Genomic DNA, 11,968 nt, shown 5'->3' on the forward strand with positions numbered 1-11,968 from the left:
CCAAGGCAAAACACCCCAAGACACATATTAATCAAATTAACAAAGATCAAACACAAAGAACAAATATTAAAAGCAGCAAGGGAAAAACAACAAATAACACACAAGGGGATTCCCACAAGGCTAACAGCTGATCTTTCAATAGAAACTCTTCAGGCCAGGAGGGAATGGCAGGACATACTTAAAGTGATGAAAGAAAATAAGCTACAGCCCAGATTACTGTTCCCACCAAGGATCTCATTCAAATATGAAGGAGAAATCAAAAGCTTTACAGACAAGCAAAAACTGAGAGAATTTAGCACTGCCAAACCAGCTCTCCAACAAATGCTAAGGATCTACTCTAGACAGGAAACACAAAAAGGGTGTATAAACTCAAACCCAAAACAATAAAGTAAATGGCAATGGGATCATACTTATCAATAATTACCTTAAACGTAAATGGGTTGAATGCCTCAACCAAAAGACAAAGACTGGCTGAATGGATACAAAAACAAGACCCCTAATATGTTGTCTACAAGTGACCCTTCTCGAAACAAGGGGCACATACAGACTGAAAGTGAAGGGCTGGAAAAAGACATTCCACGCAAATGGAGACCAAAAGAAAGCAGGAGTAGCAATCCTCATATCAGATAAAATAGACTTTAAAACAAAGGCTGGGAAAAGAGACAAAGAAGGACACTACATAATGATCAAAGGATCAATCCAAGAAGAAGATATAACAATTAAAATAAAATATATATGCACCCAACATAGTAGCACCGCAATATGTAAGACAAATGATAACAGAATGAAAAGGGTAATTAACAATAACACAATAATAGTGTGAGAGTTTAATACCCCACTCACACCTATGGATAGATCAACTAAATAGAAAATTAACAAGGAAACACAAACTTTAAATGATACAATAGACCAGTAGACATAATTGATATCTATAGGATATTTCACCCCAAAACAATGATTTCACCTTTTTCTCAAGCACACATGGAACCTTCTCCAGGACAGATCACATCCTGGGCCATAAATCTAGCCTTGGTATATTCAAAAAAATTGAAATCATTCCAAGCATCTTTCTGACCACAATGCAGTAAGATTACATCTCAATTACAGGAGGAAAACTATTTAAAATTCCAACATATGGAGGCTGAACAACATGCTGCTGAATAACCAACAAATCACAGAAGAAATGAAAAAAGAAATCAAAATATGCATAGAAACAAGTGAAAATGAAAACACAACAACCCAAAACCTGTGGGACACTGTAAAAGCAGTGCTAAGGGAAAGGTTCATAGCAATACAGGCATACCTCAAGAAACAAGAAAAAAGTCAAATAAATAACCTAACTCTACACCTAAAGCAACTAGAAAAGGAAGAAATGAAGAACCCTAGGTTAGTAGAAGGAAAGAAATCTTAAAAATTAGGGCAGAAATAAATGCAAAAGAAACAAAAGAGACCATAGCAAAAATCAACAAAGCCAAAAACTGGTTCTTTGAGAGGATAAATAAAATTGACAAACCATTAGCCAGACTCATCAAGAAACAAAGGGAGAAAAATCAAATCAACAAAATTAGAAACGAAAATGGAGAGATCACAACAGACAACACAGAAATACAAAGGATCATGAGAGACTACTATCAGCAATTATATGCCAATAAAATGGACAACGTGGAAGAAATGGACAAATTCTTAGAAAAGTACAACTTTCCAAAACTGAACCAGGAAGAAATAGAAAATCTTAACAGACCCATCATAAACATGGAAATTGAAACTGTAATCAGAAATCTTCCAGCAAACAAAAGCCCAGGACCAGATGGCTTCACAGCTGAATTCTACCAAAAATTTAGAGAAGAGCTAACACCTATCCTACTCAAACTCTTCCAGAAAATTGCAGAGGAAGGTAAACTTCCAAACTCATTCTATGAGGCCACCATCACCCTAATACTAAAACATGACAAAGATGCCACAAAAAAAGAAACTACAGGCCAATATCAATGATGAACATAGATGCAAAAATCCCTAACAAAATTCTAGCAATCAGAATCCAACAACACATTAAAAAGATCATACACCATGACCAAGTGGGCTTTATCCCAGGGATGCAAGGATTCTTCAATATCCAGAAATCAATCAATGTAATACTCCACATTAACAAATTGAAAAATAAAAGCCATATGATTATCTCAATAGATGCAGAGAAAGCCTTTGACAAAATTCAACATCCATTTATGATCAAAACCATCCAGAAAGCAGGGATAGAAGGAACTTACCTCAACATAATAAAAGCTATATATGACAAACCCACAGCAAACATCCTCAATGGTTAAAAATTGAAAGCATTTTCCCTAAAGTCAGGAAGAAGACAAGGGTGCCCACTCTCACCACTACTGTTCAACATAGTTTTGGAAGTTTTGGCCACAGCAAAACACTTTTGCTGCTCTTTTTCAGAGCAGAAAAAGAAATAAAAGGAATCCAAATTGGAAAAGAAGAAGTAAAACTCTCACCGTTTGCAGATGGCATGATCCTCTACATAGAAAACCCTAAAGACTCCACCGGAAAATTACTAGAGCTAATCAAGGAATATAGTAAAGTTGCAGGATATAAAATCAACACACAAAAATCCCTTGCATATCTATGTACTAACAATGAGAAAACAGGAAGAGAAACTAAGGAAACAATTCCATTCACCATTGCAACAAAAAGAATAAAATACTTAGGAATATATCTACCTAAAGAAACAAAAGACCTATATATAGAAAACTATAAAACACTGGTGAAGGAAATCAAAGAGGACACTAATAGATGGAAAAATATACCGTGTTCATGGATCAGAAGAATCAATATAGTGAAAATGAGTATACTACCCAAAGCAATCTATAGATTCAATGCAATCCTTATCAAGCTACCAATGGTATTTTCACAGAGCTAGAACAAATAATTTCACAATTTGTATGGAAATACAAAAAACCTCAAATAGCCAAAGCAATCTAGAGAAAGAAGAATGGAAATGGAGGAATCAACCTGCCTGACTTCAGGCTCTACTACAAAGCCACAGTCATCAAGACAGTATGGTACTGGCACAAAGACAGACATATAGATCAATGGAACAAAATGGAAAGCCCAGAGATAAATCCATGCACCTATGGACACCTTATCTTTGACAAAGGAGGCAAGAATATACAATGGAGAAAAGACTATCTCTTTAACAAGTGGTGCTGGGAAAACTGGTCAACCACTTGTAAAAGAATGAAACTAGAACACTTTCTAACACCATACACAAAAATAAACTCAAAATGGATTAAAGATCTAAACGTAAGACCAGAAACTATTAAACTCCTAGAGGAGAACATAGGCAAAACACTCTCTGACATAAATCACAGCAGGATCCTCTATGACCCACCTCCCAGAATATTGGAAATAAAAGCAAAAATAAACAAATGTGACCTAATTAAAATGAAAAGCTTCTGCACAACAAAGGAAACTACAAGCAAGGTGAAAAGACAGCCTTCAGAATGGGAGAAAATAATAGCAGATGAAGTAACTGACAAAGAATTAATCTCAAAAATATACAAGCAACTTCTGCAGCTCAATTCCAGAAAAATAAATGACCCAGTCAAAAAATGGGCCAAAGAACTAAATAGACATTTCTCCAAAGAAGACATACAGATGACTTACAAACACATGAAAAGATGCTCAACATCATTCATCAGAGAAATGCAAATCAAAACCACAATGAGGTACCATTTCATGCCAGTCAGAATAGCTGTGATCCAAAAGTCTACAAGCAATGAATGCTGGAGAGGGTGTGGAGAAAAGGGAACCCTCTTACACTGTTGGTGGGGATGCAAACTAGTACAGCCACTATGGAGAACAGTGTAGACTCCTTAAAAAACTGGAAGTAGAACTGACTTATGACCCAGCAATCCCACTGCTGGGCATACACACCGAAGAAACCAGAATTGAAAGAGACACGTGTACCCCAATGTTCATCACAGCCCTGTTTATAATAGCCAGGACAAGGAAGCAACCTAGATGTCCATCAGCAGATGAATGGATAAGAAAGCTTTGGTACATATATACAATGGAGTATTACTCAGCCATTAAAAAGAATACATTTGAATCAGTTCTAATGAGGTGGATGAAACTGGAGCCTATTATACAGAGTGAAGTAATATAGAAAGAAAAACACCAGTACAGTATACTAACACATATATATGGAATTTAGAAAGATGGTAATGATAACCCTGTATGGGAGACAGCAAAAGAGACACATGTATAGAAGAGTCTTTTGGACTCTGTGGGAGAGGGAGAGGGTGTGATGAAATGGGAGAATGGCGTTGAAACATGTATATTACCATATGTGAAACAAATCACCAGTCCAGGTTCGATGCATGATACAGGATGCTCGGGGCTGGTGCGCTGGGATGACCCAGAGGGATGGTATAGGGAGGAAGGTGGAGGAGGGTTCCGGATGGGGAACACGTGTACACTCGTGGTGGATTCATGCCAATGTATGGCAAAACCAATACAATATTGTAAAGTTAAAAAAATAATAATAATAAATAAAAATAAATAAATGTTAAAAAAATAAAATTAAAAAAAAGAAAATAGAAGTGATTTTATGTTTCCAGTTTCTATCTGTAGCATATAAAACATTAAGAGATAAATTTTTTTGGACATCTTTCCCTTCAGGTAAAATGTCCCCCTGTTTTCAATGAAGTGGGACAAGTTAGAGCTCTCAAGTAGGAAAACTGCTCTTTGAAATTTCTGGGCTACCTCAACACTAGAAATATTGGGTCTTCCAATACTACATGCAGTTAAGTCAGTATTTATGATGAGTCCAGGGATTTTGTCCTAGGGGGAAAAAGTGTCCTGCAACCAAACAACTAAATATTCTGGATAAAAGATTTACAACATCCTTTTAAATATATAGCCGAGCTCACAATAAAGTAAGAAACATCCTTAGAGGCAAAGAACTAAGCAGAAGCATGAATCCAGAGAGGTAAACATGCTAAAGCCAGCGGCTGCCCTGAGGGCATCTGCCAATCCCCAGTAACCCAGAGCTTTTTATTTGAGAAGTTGGAATGGAAACCCCAGTGTAAAATCAGGATTCTGGGAGATACACCTTCAGTGAAAGAATGAACCAGAAATTTTTCCCTGCAAAAGAGAAATAATAAAACTTCTGTTTTGCCTTGGCTATGGTTGGAATGGATAAAAAGTCTCTCCTTATAGTCTTTTTAATAGAGTGACATATAATTTATAATTCCAACAGGGAATCTTCTGGGAGTGGAAGAAGGTATTACCGTATTAATAATTACATCAGGACAAAGGACATTTTAATTGGGATTATTGGGGCAAACCAGAATGTATGAGCATCGTAATTATAACCACAGGTTAGTTGTCACATGAGTATTGGGACTGAAATCATACTAATTATATGGGTTGAAAAATAAGCAAGCTGAGTAATTCTTGGTTGATAATTCTTTCCAGGCACCCAGCAGGAAGAAATCTATATCCATTCTAGGAAAATGTATCCTCAACCCTGGCCTCCTAGGATTTGCTCAAAATCCCAGTTTACATGATCTTGTGATGGAAAATAAAAAGAAAAATCACAAAACTCATGAGGAAACAATACTACAAGCAAGAGGCAGCATAAATAACAAAGAGAGAAAGTTGATGAAAAAATACTGTATTTCAAATAATGGAATTGTATAATTCAGATTATAAAATAAGTACATTTAATATTTGTAAAGAAATAAAGGACAGAATAGAAATATGAGCCAGATATAAGAGAATATAAAATACGACCAAAGACTAAAGAGAGTTTTTTAAAAGAGACAACTATATTTTTTATGGAAAAAGTAATTAAAATTTAAAATGCAATGAACAAGTAAACCATCAGATTTGACATAGATAAAAGGAGAATTAGTGAACTAGAAGATAAAACTAAAGAAATTAGCTAGAATAAAACATAGCAAGACACAGAGGTGGAAAATATTAAAAAGAAATTATGATATGTGGAGAATTAGGTTTAATAACCTATAATTCACAGTTTTAAGTGTGATAATAAATAAGGTAAGAAAGACATCTCTTTAACTTAAAGTTAAAGTTAAAGAGATAATTACTGAGAATTTTCCAGGAATGTTGAACTACATGAATCTTTAGAATAAGAAAGTATAGTGATCCTGAGAAGAATAAAGAAATCTACATATACATTTTACCTCACCTGAGTGAATCTACAAACCACCAAATATGAAAAGAGGGTCTTCGGAGCAAACAAAGGGAATGACAATTTACCATGGAAGAAACAATACTGATATCTGACTTCTTAATTGCAACAATGGAAACTAGAAACCAAGGACACAATATATTTAAATTATTGAGAGAAAATAACTTGCAACCCAAAATTATATTCTGAGGAAATTATCTTTAAATGATGAGGCTAAAATAAAGACATTTTAGACAAAAACTGAGAGTTTATGAGTTGACTCTCACTGGAGAATTAATTATTCAATTCTCAAGGGGGACTTCCCAGGTGGCACAGTAGTAAAGAATCTGCCTGCCAATGCAGGAGACATAAGAGATGCAGTTTTGATCCATGGGTCAGGAAGATCCTCTGGAATAGGAAATGGCAGCCTGCTCTAGTATTCATGCCTGGAAAATTCCATGGACAGAGGAGCCTGGCAGGCTACAGTCCACCAGGTCACAAAAAGTCGGATATAAGTGAGTGAGCACACATAGACACATACCTCAAGAAGTTTTTAAAAAATGACCCTAGAAAGAAAGTATATGGTGCAATAAGAAATAGCAAGCAAAAAACTGAACAATCAAAAAAGATAAACATAAGATATGGGTATGTCTAAATCATCACTGCCTTATTAAATGATAAAATTAGGTTTCTACTTCAGGCAGTACTGGAATAAATGATACCAAGCAAATCTTTCAGCTGAAAACAATTATACATTCTGGAAGACAGATAGAAAGGTAGAAAATAGCAGACAGACTCATTTATAGACATAAATCTAAAAGTGAACATTATCAAGTGAAAAACTCATTAAACTGTATACTTAAGACATGCACATTTCACTGTATGTTAATTTTAGCTTAAAAAAAGAGCTATAAAATATTAAACTCCAGTTGGTAGGCTTGCTTTTTGCCATGATATGAGTTAGTAATTTGAAAGGAACTCTTGTGAATTCTAGGCTAGAACAAATGAGTAAACATAGTAAGGACAATACAAGCTAGATTTCTCACTGTTGAAGAAGGGAGTTTCAGTTATAGAAAGGTGGAAGACTAGAATTTAACATATGGCATTAAATACTATATGTAAAAATAAACTCAAAATGGATTAAAGACTTACATGTAAGACCTGAAACCATACAACTCCTAGAAGACAAAGGTAGTATGTTCTTTGACACTGGTCTCCGCAATATTTTTTGTATGTCTCCTCGGTTAAAGGAAACAAAAATAAACAAACAAAAAAACCCCAGTCAAACTTAAGAAAAATTGCATAGTGAAGGAAACAATCAATAAAATGAAAAGGCAGCTTATCAAATGGAAAAAGACATTTATTTTCAAATGATATATCTGATTAGAGTTTAATGTCCAAAACATATAAAGTAGTCCTAAGACTCAGTGTGAAAAAATCCGATTAAATAAGGGGCAGAGGAAACAAATGAACATTTTTCTAAAGAAGACATAGAGATGTCCATGGTCAACAGATATGAGAAGATGCTCGACGTGGCTAATCATCAAGGAAATGTAAATCAAAACCTCACACCCCTGTTAGAACAACTATTATCAAAAAGAACAGAAATGACAAGTGTTGATGAGGATATGAAGAAAAAGGAACCTTTGTGCAATGTTGGTAGGAATGTAAATTGGCACAGCCACTGTGGAAAACAGCATGGAGTTTCCCTAAAAAATTAAAAATATAACTCCTATGTGATCCAGCAATTCCCCTCCTGGGTATTTTTTTTCAAAAAGATATAAGCAGCTAGTGTTCATTGTAGCATTGTTCACAAGAGCAAAGATATGGAAACAACCTAAAAGTCCAGTGACAGATAAAGAAAATGCGGTATACACATGCAAAGGAATATTAGTCAGCCATAAAAAGAATGAAATCTAGCCATTTGACACAACATGGATGGACCCGGAGGTATTATGCTAAGTGAAAAAAGTCAGACAGAGAAAGACAACTACTGTATGTTTTCATTTATATACGGAATCAACGAAACACAGCAAACAGACAAATAGAACAGACTAACAGATACAGAGAACAAACTAGTAGTTGCCAGAATGGGGGTTGGGTTGGGGGATGGGCAAAATAGGTGAAGGGGATTAAGAGCTACAAACTACCAGTTGTAAAATAAAAAAGTCACAAGGATGTAATGTATGGCATAGGAAACATAGTCAATAATATTAAGTAAGTAAGTAAGTAAGTGAAGTCGCTCAGCCGTGTCCAACTCTTTGCGACCCCATGGACTGTAGCCTACCAGGCTCCTCTGTCCATGGGATTTTCCAGGCAATAGTACTGGAGTAGACTGCCATTTCCTTCTCCAGGGGATCTTCCCGACCCAGGGATCGAACATGGGTCTCCCGCATTGTAGACAGATGCTTTACCATCTGAGCCACCAGGGAAGTTGAGCCGCTAGGGAAGTTCACTTCACTCACAATAATATTACAACAACTTTTTATGGTATGTAATCTATAAAAATATTGATCACTATGTTGCACATATGAAACTAATAAAGTACTGTAAGTTAATTGAAGTAATATTGTATTTCAATTTTTTAAAAAATGATTTCATTTAAGATGAAATATGATGTGCATAATGCATACACAGATGATGACACATAATAAACACTCAACATGCACTAAAACAGAGACGACTTACTAAAAAAATAGATTAGTATGATAACACTTCAGCATTCTTGCCTGGAGAATCCCCATGCACAAAGGAGCCTGGTTGGCTACAGTTCATGGGGTTGCAAAGAGTCAAACATGACTGAGCAACTAAGCACAGCACATGAAAACATGTATATTAAATAACTATGTTGCATTCACCCTGGGGTGCAAAAGCCTCTAAGGTAGCAAAAACAGAAATTAATTAAAATACTGGTGTGTTCCAGTCAGAATGGCTGTGATCCAAAAGTCTACAAATAATAAATGCTGGAGAGGGTGTGGAGAAAAGGGAACCCTCTTACACTGTTGGTGGGAATGCAAACTAGTACAGCCACTATGGAGAGCAGTGTGGAGATTCCTTAAAAAACTGGAAATAGAACTGCCTTATGATCCAGCAATCCCACTGCTGGGCATACACACTGAGGAAACCAGAAGGAAAAGAGACACGTGTACCCCAATGTTCATCCCAGCACTGTTTATAATAGCCAGGACATGGAAGCAACCTAGATGTCCATCAGCAGATGAATGGATAAGAAAGCTGTGGTACATATACACAATGGAGTATTACTCAGCCATTAAAAAGAATACATTTGAATCAGTTCTAATGAGGTGGATGAAACTGGAGCCTATTATACAGAGTGAAGTAAGCCAGAAGGACAAACACCAATACAGTATACTAACGCATATATATGGAATTTAGAAAGATGTTTAACGATAACCCTCTATACAAGACAGCAAAAGAGACACTGATGTATAGAACAGGCTTATGGACTCTGTGGGAGAGGGAGAGGGTGGCAAGATTTGGGAGAATGGCATTGAAACATGTGAAATGTCATGTATGAAACGAGATGCCAGTCCAGGTTCAATGTACGATGCTGGATGCTTGGGACTGGTGCACTGGGACGACCCAGAGGGATGATATGGGGAGGGAGGAGGGAGGAGGGTTCAGGATGGATTTTCTTTTAAAAATTTAGAAAAAAATAATTAAAAAAAAAAAAAGAAGCAACAGTAAATAAATTGGTAAAGATAAAATAAAATAAAATAAAATAAAATAAAATACTGGTGTGTTAAGAAAGAGGATGGCTTTAATGTCTGGACCAGCACCGTCCAACACAAGTTTCTGCAATAACGGAAATGTTCTATAGGAGAGTGCTAGTCTAGACATTTGCACTGTCTAATAAGTAGCCACTAGATATACGGCTTTTGAGCACCTGAAATAAGACAGTACAACTGAAGGATTGAAATTTAAGTTACATTTACTTTTAGTTAATTGAAATTTAAATAGCCACATGTGTCTAAGGCCTATTCATCAATACAGGTCTAGACAACACATCTTGTTATAAATATTGTAGTTTTTCAATTCTTTCTTATATACTTGGCACATAACTCAAAAGGAGTTTAAAGCATAATGCCATTGCTATAATAAATCTCTTACTATTTCTATTTACTTTTGTAAACAAGTTTTCTCAGGGCTTACAATAGCAAAACACAAATAGAAATACACATTGATTCAGTCAGTCAGTAAAATTCATATACAGACACATGAATTAATTGGGGGGAAAATGTCCCAGGCACCTCATTAACAGATGGGTTTTGATTAAAATGTACTTTTTGCTTCAGTCAGTTAGTTCAGTTGCTCAGTTGTGTCCAACTCTTTGCGACCCCATGTATCACAGCACACCAGGCCTCCCTGTCCATTACCGACTCCTGGAGTTCACCCAAACTCATGTCCATCGAGTCGGTGATGGCATCCATCCATCTCATCCTCTGTCATCCCCTTCTCCTCCAGCCCCCGATCCCTTCCATCATTAGGGTCTTTTCAAATGAGTCAACTCTTTGCATGAGGTGGCCCAAGTATTGGAGTTTCAGCTTCAGCATCATTCCTTCCAATAAACACCCAGGACTGATCATCTTTAAAATGCACTGGTTGGATCTCATTGCAGTCCAAGGGACTCTCAAGAGTCTTCTCCAACACCACAGTTCAAAAGCATCAGTTCTTCGGTGCTCAGCTTTCTTCACAGTCCAATTCTTACATCCATACATGACCACTGGAAAAACCATAGCCTTTACAAGACGGACCTTTGTTGACAAAGTAATGTCTCTGCTTTTTAATATGCTATCTAGGTTTGTCATAACTTTCCTTCCAAGGAGTAAGCGTCTTTTAATTTCATGGCTGCAATCATCATTGCAGTGATTTTGGAGCCCCCCAAAAATAAAGTCTGATATTGTTTCCACTGTTTCCCCATCTATTTCCCATGAAGTGATGGGACCAGATGCCATGATCTTAGTTTTCTGAATGTTGAGCTTTAAGCCAACTTTTCCTCTTTCACTTTCATCAAGAGGCTTTTGAGTTTCTCTTCACTTTCTGCCATAAGGGTGGTGTCATCTGCATATCTGAGGTTATTGATATTTCTCCCGGCAATCTTGACTCGAGCTTGTGCTTCCTCCAGCCCAGCGTTTCTCATGATGTACTCTGCATAGAAGTTAAATAAGCAGGGTGACAATATACAGCCCTGACGTACTTCTTTTCCTATTTGGAACCAGTCTGTTGTTCCACGTCCAGTTCTAACTGTTGCTTCCTGACCTGCATATACGTTTCTCAAGAGGCAGGTCAGGTGGTCTGGTATTCCCATCTCTTTCAGAATCTTCCACAGTTTGTTGTGATCCATACAGTCAAAGGTTTTGGTATAGTCAATAAAGCAGAAATAGATCTTTTTCTGGAACTCTCTTGCTTTTTTGATGATCCAGGGGATGTTGGCAATTTGATCTCTGGTTCCTCTGCCTTTTCTAAAACCAGCTTGAACATCTGGAAGTTCATGGTTCACATATTGCTGAAGTCTGGCTTGGAGAATTTTGAGCGTTACTTTATTAGCGTGTGAGACGAGTGCAATTGTGTGATAGTTTGAGCATTCTTTGACATTGCCTTTCTTTGGGATTGGAATGAAAACTGACCTTTTCCAGTCCTGTGGCCAGTGCTGAGTTTTCCAAATATGCTTAGTAACTATTAAAATTTGGGTAATATATTTGTTTTGATTAACTGTGTAGAAAAATAATTGTGATGCTAAAAATA

This window comes from Bos indicus x Bos taurus, chromosome 18 (genome assembly GCF_003369695.1).
Source record: "Bos indicus x Bos taurus breed Angus x Brahman F1 hybrid chromosome 18, Bos_hybrid_MaternalHap_v2.0, whole genome shotgun sequence".
Classification (NCBI taxonomy): Eukaryota; Metazoa; Chordata; class Mammalia; order Artiodactyla; family Bovidae; genus Bos; species Bos indicus x Bos taurus.